The 12133-nt window shown below is 46.9% G+C and overlaps 1 pseudogene; it reads right to left on the minus strand.

Annotated features, from left to right (window-relative positions):
• Positions 1-2170: 2170 nt before the first annotated feature.
• On the minus strand, positions 2171-8504 carry LOC148819687 (transmembrane protein 80-like; annotated as a pseudogene).
• Positions 8505-12133: the final 3629 nt, after the last annotated feature.

Genomic DNA, 12133 nt, shown 5'->3' on the forward strand with positions numbered 1-12133 from the left:
GAGATGACCCTTCCCCGGGTCCTCTTACACTCCTTAAAAACCAACAAATGAAGATATGTAACAATCACATTGTAGCAGGGGTGACATTGACTTAGTGCTTGTACTACTGGACTTGTGGTACCTATAGGGTATGGTGTTCCCTGAAGGGCTCTCGAACCCTGCATTTCAGATGCCTAGCTGTATCGCTCACATGTTGCACCTCAGAATCACTTTTAAACCTTACCTCTGGTATCTTTAATCCCTATTGCTCAACGATGGCGAAAGAATTGCTTACAAGTGTCTGTCATAGTGCAATGGGCCCTTGAATCACTCCTTTGCCTGTTTCACAAATGATCATATTTTACTAGAGATTCTGTTTGGGCTTCAGATCTGCATTCTGACACCCATGTCTTTTAAAACATGATACATTCTGGATGAGGTCAAAGGTGCAGGATGTTTGCAGTGATTCTGTGTCTCTAGCTTCAACACAGTTACTGTATATATGCTCTTGTGATTTATTGGTAGATGCCCAGGGCAATAATCAGTATGATGATACATTTCTATCCCTGTTACCTTATTGCAGTTTTGCCATTCTTGCCTCTTAGGACAATATCTCCATCTTGTGGTCATTGTTGGTAATGTTTTATTTTGAGGTTAGGTTTGTATTTCAATTCTCTATTAGTTGATTCTAGGGTTATAGATTTTATTTCTGCATTCAACAGTGCAAGATTTTTTTTTCCAGTTTCAATGAAACTATTATTGTAATGTAACATTGTTTTAAAAAATAAAACAAACTGAATGCATTTTTATGAGGAAATAAATACGGACATTCCCATGATAATCTTCCTTAGTTCCATGCCCCGAGTGTAATACTGCTTACATGTCTCGGAGACTGTTTTACGCACCACACAATAACCTGCCTGGTCACCACTCTGACACACGGTGGGTCTCCAGGTCGCCCAGGATTTTAATGGAGGGGTCTGATCTATATGTTCACCAATTTCTTACTGTAGAAAATCAAAAATCAGCATATAAATGTGAAAAAAAAATACAAGTTTGAAAACAAATCAGGGCTGGTGCCTGCACTGGGAGACAGCTAGAATCCTACCCAGGCTGCTGGAGCTCTGGCCTGGCTAAAGAGGCTGAATTCATCCCCTTCAAAGCTCCATGGAAACATTATAATTCAAAATTTGGAAAAAAAACATTATAGAACAACAGCTCTTGGTCCACAGAGTGCAAAAATCCCACTTTGAAGACGAGCTATTGATTGATCCCCGATTCCTGAACATCCTGCGCGAGGTGTCAGGTGAGCAGCCATTTTCTGGAAAACGGCTGGTCAAGAATGGATCTTTATTTTGTGGTACTTTGGATTACTTTTAGTGAATTCCACTGCACCCACAACATATTGAATTCTGAAAGCGAGTACAGTGAGCGAAGATAATTATCCGTCCAATGCTTGCTGTGTAACATGTGCTGTTCGCTTTTCTGAATCTCTGAGGGGAGTAAAACTATTCTTGCAGTAATGGTAGGTGAATGTGATACTGTATTTCAGCCCTTTTCCCCAGAGCTTGAAACCCTCACTGCTGCAGCGGGAGAGGCTGTACTGCTCTGCTTCTCTCGCTTTGTGCAGCTTACTGTAAACACAGCCCGAATCAGAAACTCCGGGGAGATTTGAAATAAACGTCCGCAGGGGAAAACCGGAGTTAAATGATGTGGACAAGATTGATTTCTGTCAAAACACTCTAATCGTGAAACTTCCAGCACAGAGATTTCGACGCTTGGAACACAACATTTCTGAGCGACGGCTGCCCTCTAGTGGCAGGAACTGGAAACAACACCGCCCCACGCAGCGCTCTCATCGTCATCTGCACTGATAAAAAAATAGGAATTGAAACTTGTATATAATCTATATAAATAAACAGCATATTCTGTAAGTAAAAACAGGGAATGACCTTGTGATGCAATAAGGATTAAAGCACACTGCCTGAACCCTGGGCCATGTGCCCCAGTACACAGGTTTCACACTGATCCAGTCTCCAGTGCCCTCTGTCCTGTTACAAGTCAGAGACGAACTAACTGCCTCACTGAACCTGCAGCACGTAGGCGGGGTCCCTGTCTGTGTCTCGGGGCTCAGCTGACAGGACTGAGCTGAAGGGCTGAGGGCTGGACACAGCAAAGAGTCACCAGCTCTTCAGGCATAGGCCCTGCAACACAAAGACAGACACACAACTCCTTCAGAGCTCAGCAGGGCCTGGAAATAGGAGCAACACTTCAGACTTACTGATAAGCCAGACTGAGTGTCTCTACAGTATCTACAGCACTGATGAGGGAGTGTTAGTGTGAAGTTACAGAGGAGCTGGACTGAGTGTCTACAGTATCTACAGCTCTGATGAGGGAGTGTTAGTGTGAAGTTACAGAGGAGCTGGACTGAGTGTCTACAGTATCTACAGCTCTGATGAGGGAGTGTTAGTGTGAAGTTACAGAGGAGCTAGACTGAGTGTCTACAGTATCTACAGCTCTGATGAGGGAGTGTTAGTGTGAAGTTACAGATGAGCTGGGTTGAGTGTTTCTACAGTATCTCCAGCTCTGATGAGGGAGTGTTAGTGTGAAGTTACAGATGAGCTGGACTGAGTGTCTACAGTATCTTCAGCTCTGATAAGGAAGTGTTAGTGTGAAGTTACAGAGGAGCTGGACTGAGTGTCTACAGTATCTACAGCTCTGATGAGGGAGTTAGTGTGAAGTTACAGAGGAGCTGGACTGAGTGTCTACAGTATCTACAGCTCTGATGAGGGAGTGTTAGTGTGAAGTTACAGATGAGCTGGACTGAGTGTCTACTGTATCTACAGCTCTGATGAGGGAGTGTTACTCTGACAGGTGCGCTGGACTGGTAGTCTCAGTGCCAGTGCTGTGTCTGGGCACTGACCTGGCGAAGCTGGCAATGGTGATGAGGCCCACGATGCCCTGAAGACCGTAGAGGCTCAGCATGACGGCTCAGTAGGATGGTTCAGGATCACGTCCACGCGCAGGACGTACGTCTGCCACAGCAGGAAGTAGATGGACAGGAGGACAGAAGCCAGCGTGATGGCCAGGCAGATCCCCACTGACCGCTGACTCTCCTTCAGGTTCCCTCTGACACCTGAAGGAAGAGACAGGAGGCATTAGGAGAGTGAGTCTTCCACAGACAGGACAAGCAGCCCCAGTAAGAGAGGGAGGAGTGCTGGGTTGGGGTTAGTTACCTCTCTCTGAACACCAGCATGACTGAGGAGTTGACTGTGGACTACAGGAAGCATTGAAGAACAGACCACGCACCCATTCACATCAGCGGGTCCACAGAGGACAGAGTCAACGGTTTCAAATTCCTAGGTGTCAACATCACAGACGATCTAACCTGGACCCACCACACCAACCTCGTAGCCAAGACCACACAGCAGCGCCTGTTCTTCCTCCACAGAGTAAAGAAGTTGGGCATGCCGTCTCACATCCTGACCGACTTCTACAGGTGCACCACTGAGAGCATCCTAACCGGCTGCAGCACTGCCTGGTGTGGTAACTGCTGCGCCCGAGGGCGCAAGGTGCTCCAGAGGGGGGTGAAACTGTCTCAGAACACCACTGGCTGCGCGCTACCGAACATGGAGGATATCTACTCTGTTAGATGCCTCAAGAAGGCCAGGTCTGTCCTCAGGGACCCCAGTCACCCTAACCACAGCTTGCTCTCTCTACTACCATCCGGAAAACAATACCGAGACCAAGACCACCAGGCTTTGAAACAGCTTCTTCCTCCAGGCAGTAAGATGCTCAACAGTCAACCACAGCAGACGCCTGCAGTTACCCAAACAGCCGCTGGCGAACAGGCGACCTGCTTGAACTGGCAGGGTGCTCCGGCGCCCTCCTGTCACTTTGCACTCTCAGGACACAAATGAACAGAGCTAAATACCTCCTATCCTACCATATCTCCTTGTGTTACCTTTGCACAGTCTGTAATTGTACTGTAAATTGCTATTGTGTAATTTATTGTATCGGAATCCTAACCTAATCCCTATAAACTCCTGTCCTTCTACTCCTCTATCCCTCTCAACGAGCTCGCGGACAAAGCATTTCATTGCCAACAACACCGCTGTCTGCTGTACTGTTCGTGCATTGATTAATAAACCTTGAGTGATTGATGGTAAGAGAGGAGGGTGGTGTTGGGTGAGGATTAGTGCGTTGGGTGAGGGTTAGTTAGAGAAGGAAGGAGGTGTTGGGTTGGGGTTGGTAAGAGGTGGGGGAGTGTTGGGTGAGGGTTAGTGTGTTGGGTGAGGGTTAGAGAGGGGGGAGTGTTGGGTTGGGGTTAGTTAGAGAAGAGGGAGTGTTGGGTGAGGGTTAGTGTGTTGGGTTGGGGTTAGTTAGAGAAGAGAGAGTGTTGGGTGAGGGTTAGTGTGTTGGGTGAGGGTTAGAGAGGGGGGAGGTGTTGGTTGGGGTTAGTTAGAGAAGAGGGAGTGTTGGGTGAGGGTTAGTGTGTTGGGTGAGGGTTAGAGAGGGGGGAGGTGTTGGGTTGGGGTTAGTTAGAGAAGAGGGTGGTGTTGGGTGAGGGTTAGTGTGTTGGGTGAGGGTTAGAGAAGGGGGGAGTGGTGGGTTGGGGTTAGTTAGAGAAGAAGGAGTGTTGGGTGAGGGTTAGAGAGGGGGGAGTGTTAGGTTGGGCTAAGTGAGAGAGGAGGGTGGTGTTGGGTGAGGGTTAGAGAAGGGGGGACTGGCGGGTTGGGGTTAGTTAGAGAAGAAGGAGTGTTGGGTGAGGGTTAGAGAAGGGGGGAGGTCTTGTCCAGTATCAGGTTCTCACCCCAGTACAGCCTGACAGCCTCCAGCACTGCCATGAGGAACAGCAGAGCCAGGTCAAGCGCCAGGTCCCTGTCAGGATAGCTGAGCACCTGGCCTGGACACAGGACACAGAGCACAGGTCACTCAGGTCACTCGGGTCACTCAGCACACCTGGACACACAGAGCACAGATCACTCAACACACCTGGAGACACAGACCAGGGTTACTCAGGTCACTCAGCACACCTGGACACACAGAGCACAGGTCACTCGGCACACCTGGACACACAGAGCACAGGTCACTCAACACACCTGGAGACACAGAGCACAGGTCACTCAGCACACCTGGACACACAGAGCCCAGGTCACTCAACACACCTGGACACACAGAGCACAGGTCACTCAGGTCACTCAGCACACCTGGACACACAGGGCACAGGTCACTCAGGTCACTCAGCACACCTAGACACACAGAGCACAGGTCACTCCGGTTACTCAGCACACCTGGACACACAGAGCACAGGTAACTCAGCAAACCTGGACACACAGACCACAGGTCACTCAGGTCACTCAGCACACCTGGACACACAGAGCACAGGACACTCAACACACTTGGACACACAGACCACAGGTCACTCAGGTCACTCAGCACACCTGGACACACAGAGCACAGGACACTCAACACACTTGGACACACAGACCACAGGTCACTCTGCACACCTGCATACTCACTGTTGTGTGGTGGTCAGACAGACATTCACTGTTGTAGATGACCATGAGCAGTGTGGTGGTCAGACACTCACTCTTGTGGGTGACCATGAGCAGTGTGGTGGTCAGACAGACACTCACTCTTGTAGATGACCATGAGCAGTGTGGTGGTCAGACAGACACTCACTCTTGTAGATGACCATGAGCAGTGTGGTGGTCAGACACTCACTCTTCTGGGTGACCATGAGCAGTGTGGTGGTCAGACACTCACTCTTGTAGATGACCATGAGCACTGTGGTGGTCAGACACTCACTCTTGTAGATGACCATGAACACTGTGGTGGTCAGAAATATACTCACTCTTGTAGATGACCATGAGCACTGTGGTGGTCAGACATATACTCACTCATGTAGATGACCATGAGCAGTGTGGTGGTCAGACACTCACTCTTGTGGGTGACCATGAGCAGTGTGGTGGTCAGACAGACACTCACTCTTGTAGATGACCATGAGCAGTGTGGTGGTCAGACAGATACTCACTCTTGTAGATGACCATGAGCAGTGTGGTGGTCAGACAGACACTCACTCTTGTAGATGACCATGAGCAGTGTGGTGGTCAGACACTCACTCTTGTAGATGACCATGAGCAGTGTGGTGGTCAGACAGACACTCACTCTTGTAGATCACCATGAGTAGTGTGGTGGTCAGACAGATACTCACTCTTGTAGATGACCATGAGCACTGTGGTGGTCAGACACTCACTCTTGTAGATGACCATGAACACTGTGGTGGTCAGACATATACTCACTCATGTAGATGACCATGAGCACTGTGGTGGTCAGACAGACACTCACTCTTGTGGGTGACCATGAGCAGTGTGGTGGTCAGACAGACACTCACTCTTGTGGGTGACCATGAGCAGTGTGGTGGTCAGACAGACACTCACTCTTGTGGGTGACCATGAGCAGTGTGGTGGTCAGACAGACACTCACTCTTGTAGGTGACCATGAGCAGTGTGGTGGTCAGACAGACACTCACTCTTGTGGGTGACCATGAGCAGTGTGGTGGTCAGACAGACACTCACTCTTGTAGATGACCATGAGCAGTGTGCAGAGGCTGTAGAAGGCGAAGTAGAGGCCAGTCAGGTAGAACAGCACCTGCAGGGGCACTGAGGACAGCTGGCCAGCACTAAGGAAACTGACCACAGCTCAAGACAGGACACAGACTCCATCACAGCACAACGCTCTTGTATCTCAGTTGAAACAGGTAAATAGTGCTTCAGAACATCCACTGGTGAATACACACTGTGAAAGTGGGGCCTCACTGCCGCCCCACTCACTGTGGGCTTGTGACCGAGCGCCTCTCAGCCAGAATCTCCCCGACAGGTAAAGTCCTGCTTCTCCCAGGGGCCAGGGCAGACAGCGCCCCCTGCTGGACTCTGGTCCTGACAGGAGACTCCCTGCTCCCAACCCCTGGTATCAGACTCTCCAGGTACAGTCCGGAAGCATATTGCTGCCATCAAGGAAAAAAAATAATTCCTGGGTTATCTCATAATTACGAGATAGCAAAGATCATTTCACTGTATGAACAACCTGTTACACTGTGCAATGACAGCACCTGCAAGCTATCGAATGGATTTCCTTTCCCCTGGGGTTTATTCATAATGACACGTTACAGTTTGGAGCTCATGTCAGCACCATTTTAACACTCATATGTATCCTCAGACTAGAACAAGTGTGCCCTGGAATCCATTAAATAAAAATAATAATAACACTTTTCTAGACACTTCACTCTAAGCAGTTTACAAGTAATGGGGATCCCCTCCACCACCAGTATGTACCCCCACCTGGATGATGGTCTCACACACACCAGCTCTCAGTGGGGAGGAGAGCAGAGTGATGAAGCCAGTTCAGAGAGGGGGGTTATTAGGAGGCCATGACTGGTAAAGACCAGGGGGAAATTTGGCCAGGATGCCAAGGTAACACCCCTACTGTTCTCGAGGGACACCCTGGGATTTTTAATGACCACAGAGAGTCAGGACCTCGGTTTTATGTCTCATCCGAAGGACAGTGCCTTTTTATAGTTTAGTGTCCCCGTCACTGTACTGGGGCACTAGGACCCACACAGACCGGAGGGTGAGCGCCCCCTACTGGCCTTACTAACACCTCTTCCAGGAGCAGCCTCAGCTTTCCCAGGAGTCTCCCCTCCAGGTACTGGCCAGGCTCACACTGCTGAGCTGCAGGACGATTTGGCTGCTTAAAACTGAAAGTTAGATAACGATGTAGGTATTGTATGACGACTGTGCTAACGCTTGATGATCATATACAGTGAGTAAGAATGTGCCATCTCGTAATTACGAGACAACTCAGGTTTTTTTTCCTTGGTGGCAGCAAAGCGCTTCCGTTGTACAGTAACGGAAACAGAGGAAAATGATACAACAGCGGCCGCTCTCCCTGTAAAAGAGCAGCGATTGATCTCACCTGCTGAAAGAGCCTTTCTTATCGCTACAGGAGTATGTTTTAAAAGCACGGCGCGATTTACCTCATTCTGATTATTATATATTACTCAAACCACTATTTCTGTTGTTTCTGTTGACGTGTTTTAAAAACGAAAAAACTTGAATAGCTTTCACCCATAGAGTAAAATGGAAAAGAACTTTATGAATCACAACCAACTTTTCTCAAAGCTAAAAAGAATCGATAAGCAGATGTCAGTTCGTGTTTTATAATAAAATATCTGCACACAGTCTTCAACAGAAAATTGTTTTCTGCTATCACCGACAGTCATATGTACATCACATTTTGTATTTAGATGACGGCTTGTGTGTTTTTTTTTTAATGATTTTGCTTATTGCTGGCGTTAAGGCAATAAGCCGTCTCTATAGTAACGAATCCACTCACTACCTCCGAAGGCCGCCATCTTGTGCAGCAGTCAGTCTCTGTTTATTATCGGCAGCCTTAGCCAATCACGGCCCGTATCAGGACCAAGCTATTACCAAGGATTGTCCAATCACCGTGCCCGCTCTCATTCCTGATAGTTTTCGCCCAATCACAACCCTCTCTGCTACCACGAGTCAGGCCGGGGAGGGGGTTTAGCCAATCACGTGGTTTTCCAGCCTGGAAGCGTCAGGAATTGCGGTTGATCTCTGTTCCTTGTCTTTTTTTAAATGCTTTTCTTTTTTTGTAAAAAAAAAAACAACATAAGTGATGTTTAACGTTTAATAGCGTTGTTGGCTCAGCTTCTCCGGTGTTGTTCGAGATGAATCTAAGTGGGTACGTGGTGTTTGAGAGAAGTCGGGGACTGCTCCGTCTGCTTTTTACATAAAAAAATAGATAAAATCGTAAGTAAAGCTGTTAGTTCTGTGTTTTTACAAGTTCGGTACTTCAGTGACTTCATGGTTTTGATTTTGAGACGTTATATGATTAGGCTTGTGTTTTCTTTGATTTCATTGTTTTGTAAACGTATTTTTGAAACTTATTGTCAAATTGCAGCTACGGCTCGTGACAAAGGGGAAAGACGCCAGCAGCGGTGTGTGAGGCTGTTGTTGATTGTTGTGGTGCTGTACGTGAAGTGTTGCAGAAACACAACCTGATATTGGAGTGATTCCCTGACTGTGTAACAGTTGTGTATTTATATTATACATTGAAGCCTGTGCTCTAAAATACGACATCTAACTTCTGTGGTGTAACTGGCAAACCTATCAGGCCTTTGGGTTGAAGATCCAGGTTTGAACCCTGGCTTAAGTAAAACTAGGTTTGGAAAAGTGATGGCTTAAATACTTCTAATGTACTGCAATCATACATTATTTCTGAGCTAGTAAGTGTATCAACAAAATTTGGAGCAAATTATTTTTCCAAATTCCTGTAAATCACATCAACACAAACTTCTCTGGGGAAAATGCACTTTAATTGAGCCTCGTCTTCCTTCTGTGACTCGCCGGTAAATTCCTGCTGTGCACAGGGGGACACAGACAGTGACTTTGATCGCTGGTGCTCCACAATCACAGGTTCTCACCCCAGCTCAGGGCTCGTCTGCGTCATGTTCTGCACAAGGAAGAGATACAGCAGGGGCTGGCTGGAGCTGTTTGCAGGGGGTATAGAAAAGGCTGATGTTCTTTGCAATAAGTGGAAAAAAGAAAATCAAACCTTATTAGAGCCACAGAGAAAACAAAATACTCATTTATACGAGAAAATTATTCCGTTTAAACACAATAGTTAATTTGTGAACAATGTTGCCTACTATATTAAAACTGTATGTGCAATAATATAGTCCTGTGCAAAGTAGCATGGACTTTAGCAGCAGTAGAGTATTGTCACACTCCTCATTCTTGGAAAAAAATCTAAAGGAGCGCATGTTCTCTCTTTTGTAAACATGAAGTACAACACTGTCAGTAAGCATTCTCTGAAGTAGAAATGATGTATAAATGAGATACTGTCTCTTATAAGCGAGTTAATTTCTGTACAATTCACCATGAATTCAGCAGTATTTTGGGAATTTAACGCCAGGAAACTGCAAGTTTCTTTTCACAGGTGGAAGGTGGAGATGCTGTCGGGAGGATCTGTCTCCAAAAAGTCAAAGAGGAAGAAATCTGCCACCCAGTGAGCTAACAGTGTTCCACACAGTGGATCAGATTGTTGCTTATTTGGGTTTTGTTTTAGACGAGTGTGCATTCATTAAAATCATTCCCATTAAAAGGAACGCCTGGAGAAGCCTCCACAGCCGAAACTTTGTCTCTTTTCTTTTCCTTTGAGCAGTGGAATAAATCTCCCTCTCTAACTTTTCAGCCTTCGCAGCTCCCTGCTGAACTTCTACTCCTGTGAAAATTAAAACAACCTTCTGTGGTGTAACTGGCAAACATGTCAGCCCTCTGGGTTGAAGATCCAGGTTCGAACCCTGGCAGAAGGAAGATTTTGCACCCATCACACCCAGGATCGATGTCTGGGAAACTTTTATCCCGTTTAACCTGGGAAAAGTGGAGGCGATGAGCTTTTTTTAACCGTGTTAAACCAAGCCTTGCACACCTAGATGAGGAATGTATTCGAGACAGTATAGTATAGTTTCCCCCATTTCTTCAGAGTTCAAATCCTAAATCCTGTTCCCATAGAGATCGTTTTGGAAATCTATACTTGCAAATCTTTCAAAATATTTTAGCTGTGCCCCTCAAGCCCTCTCCTCTTCTAGGTGTCTTTGCTCTGCCTCATAACCCCTTTCTGATCTAATATTCAGTTGGACACCCCGGCCTGCTCCACTTCACTAGTGAGATGCTTAATTTTCCTCCTTTGGAAACAACCTGTTGCCCCACCTTCACTCACTAGGGAAGGCCCTGAGCTCCCATGTCCTGTGTGTACCTGTGTCCCCCTGTCCCTGTGTCGCTCATGCTGTCTGTGTCTCTGTGTGCCCCGTGTCCCCTCCTGGGTACCTGTGTCCTTGTGTCGCTCATGCTGTCTGTGTCCCTGTCCCCCTGTGTGCCCTCGTGTTCTGTGTCCTTTTCCCACAGGGTCGCACTTCAAGGGCGCGAGCAGGCGAGACGCTCCCTCACACACTGGGTGAAGCGTGACGTCCCTCGCTGGACACACGGCCCAGGGTCTGAACGCTGTCTGCTCTTGATGCTTCTTTCCCAGCGGCTGACTGCATGGCAATACTGCCCTCGGTTTATTCAAAGCGCGAGACGGATTTATTTGACTTTTGTGCTTTTGTGCTTTTGTGCATTATTTGAACCGGCAACCTTACAGGCGCAGGCGCAGATCCTGAGCCACAGAGCCACCACACCGCCCATTTTTGGAGGCCACTGTGCTCCTGGGAACCTTCAATCTGTTGCCAATTTTTTATACCCTTTTCCAGATTGACACAATCCTATCTTGGAGGTCTACAGAGAGTTCCTTGGCCTTTGTGGCTTGGTTTGTACTCTGCCATGCACTGTGAACAGGTGTGTGTCTTTCTAAATCATGTCCAATCAAGTGAATTTGCCACAGGTGGATTAAAATAAAGTTCTAGAGACATCTCAAAGATGATCAAAAGAAATAGGATGCATCTGAGCTCAATTTGGAGTCCCATGATAAAGGGTCTGAATACTACTGTAAATTGAAGATTTCAGGTTTTTTATTTTGAATACATTTGCAAAAAATTCTAAAAACGTGTTTTTACTTTGTCATTATGGGGTATTGGGTGTCGATTGATGGCAGAAAAGAATCAGTTCGATCCATTTTGAAATACAGTAAGTCTACAACACAACGTGTGGAAAAAGTGGAGGGGTCCGAATACTTTCTGAAGGCACGCTAAGTGTTATAATTAGAATACATATAATTATATAAATAACAAATATACTTACTATTTTTGATGATCAGTGAAATACTGAAAAATTTCTTGGGGCAGATCACAATAAATTAACGCTCTTGTAGAATCGTCTGTTTATTAGTGTCTCTTGTTAATGTTTTTATTAATTATAAAAGCGTCTCTATAGTAACGCATCAGCTGTTGTGACGTCGGAGAGTGTCGCGCTGTGATTGTCACAATGTCACAATTGTGTATTGTTGTTTGCACTACTTACAGCATTCCGCTATACCATATACATGTGTGCGAGGATAATGACTTGAGCTTAAACTTGATTGGTCCGCTCCCCAGGATCGCAGGGAGACGTCACCACGGCGGGGCGGGGGG

Source organism: Atractosteus spatula, chromosome 16, assembly GCF_055471065.1.
Source record: "Atractosteus spatula isolate fAtrSpa1 chromosome 16, fAtrSpa1.hap1, whole genome shotgun sequence".
NCBI lineage: Eukaryota > Metazoa > Chordata > Actinopteri > Semionotiformes > Lepisosteidae > Atractosteus > Atractosteus spatula.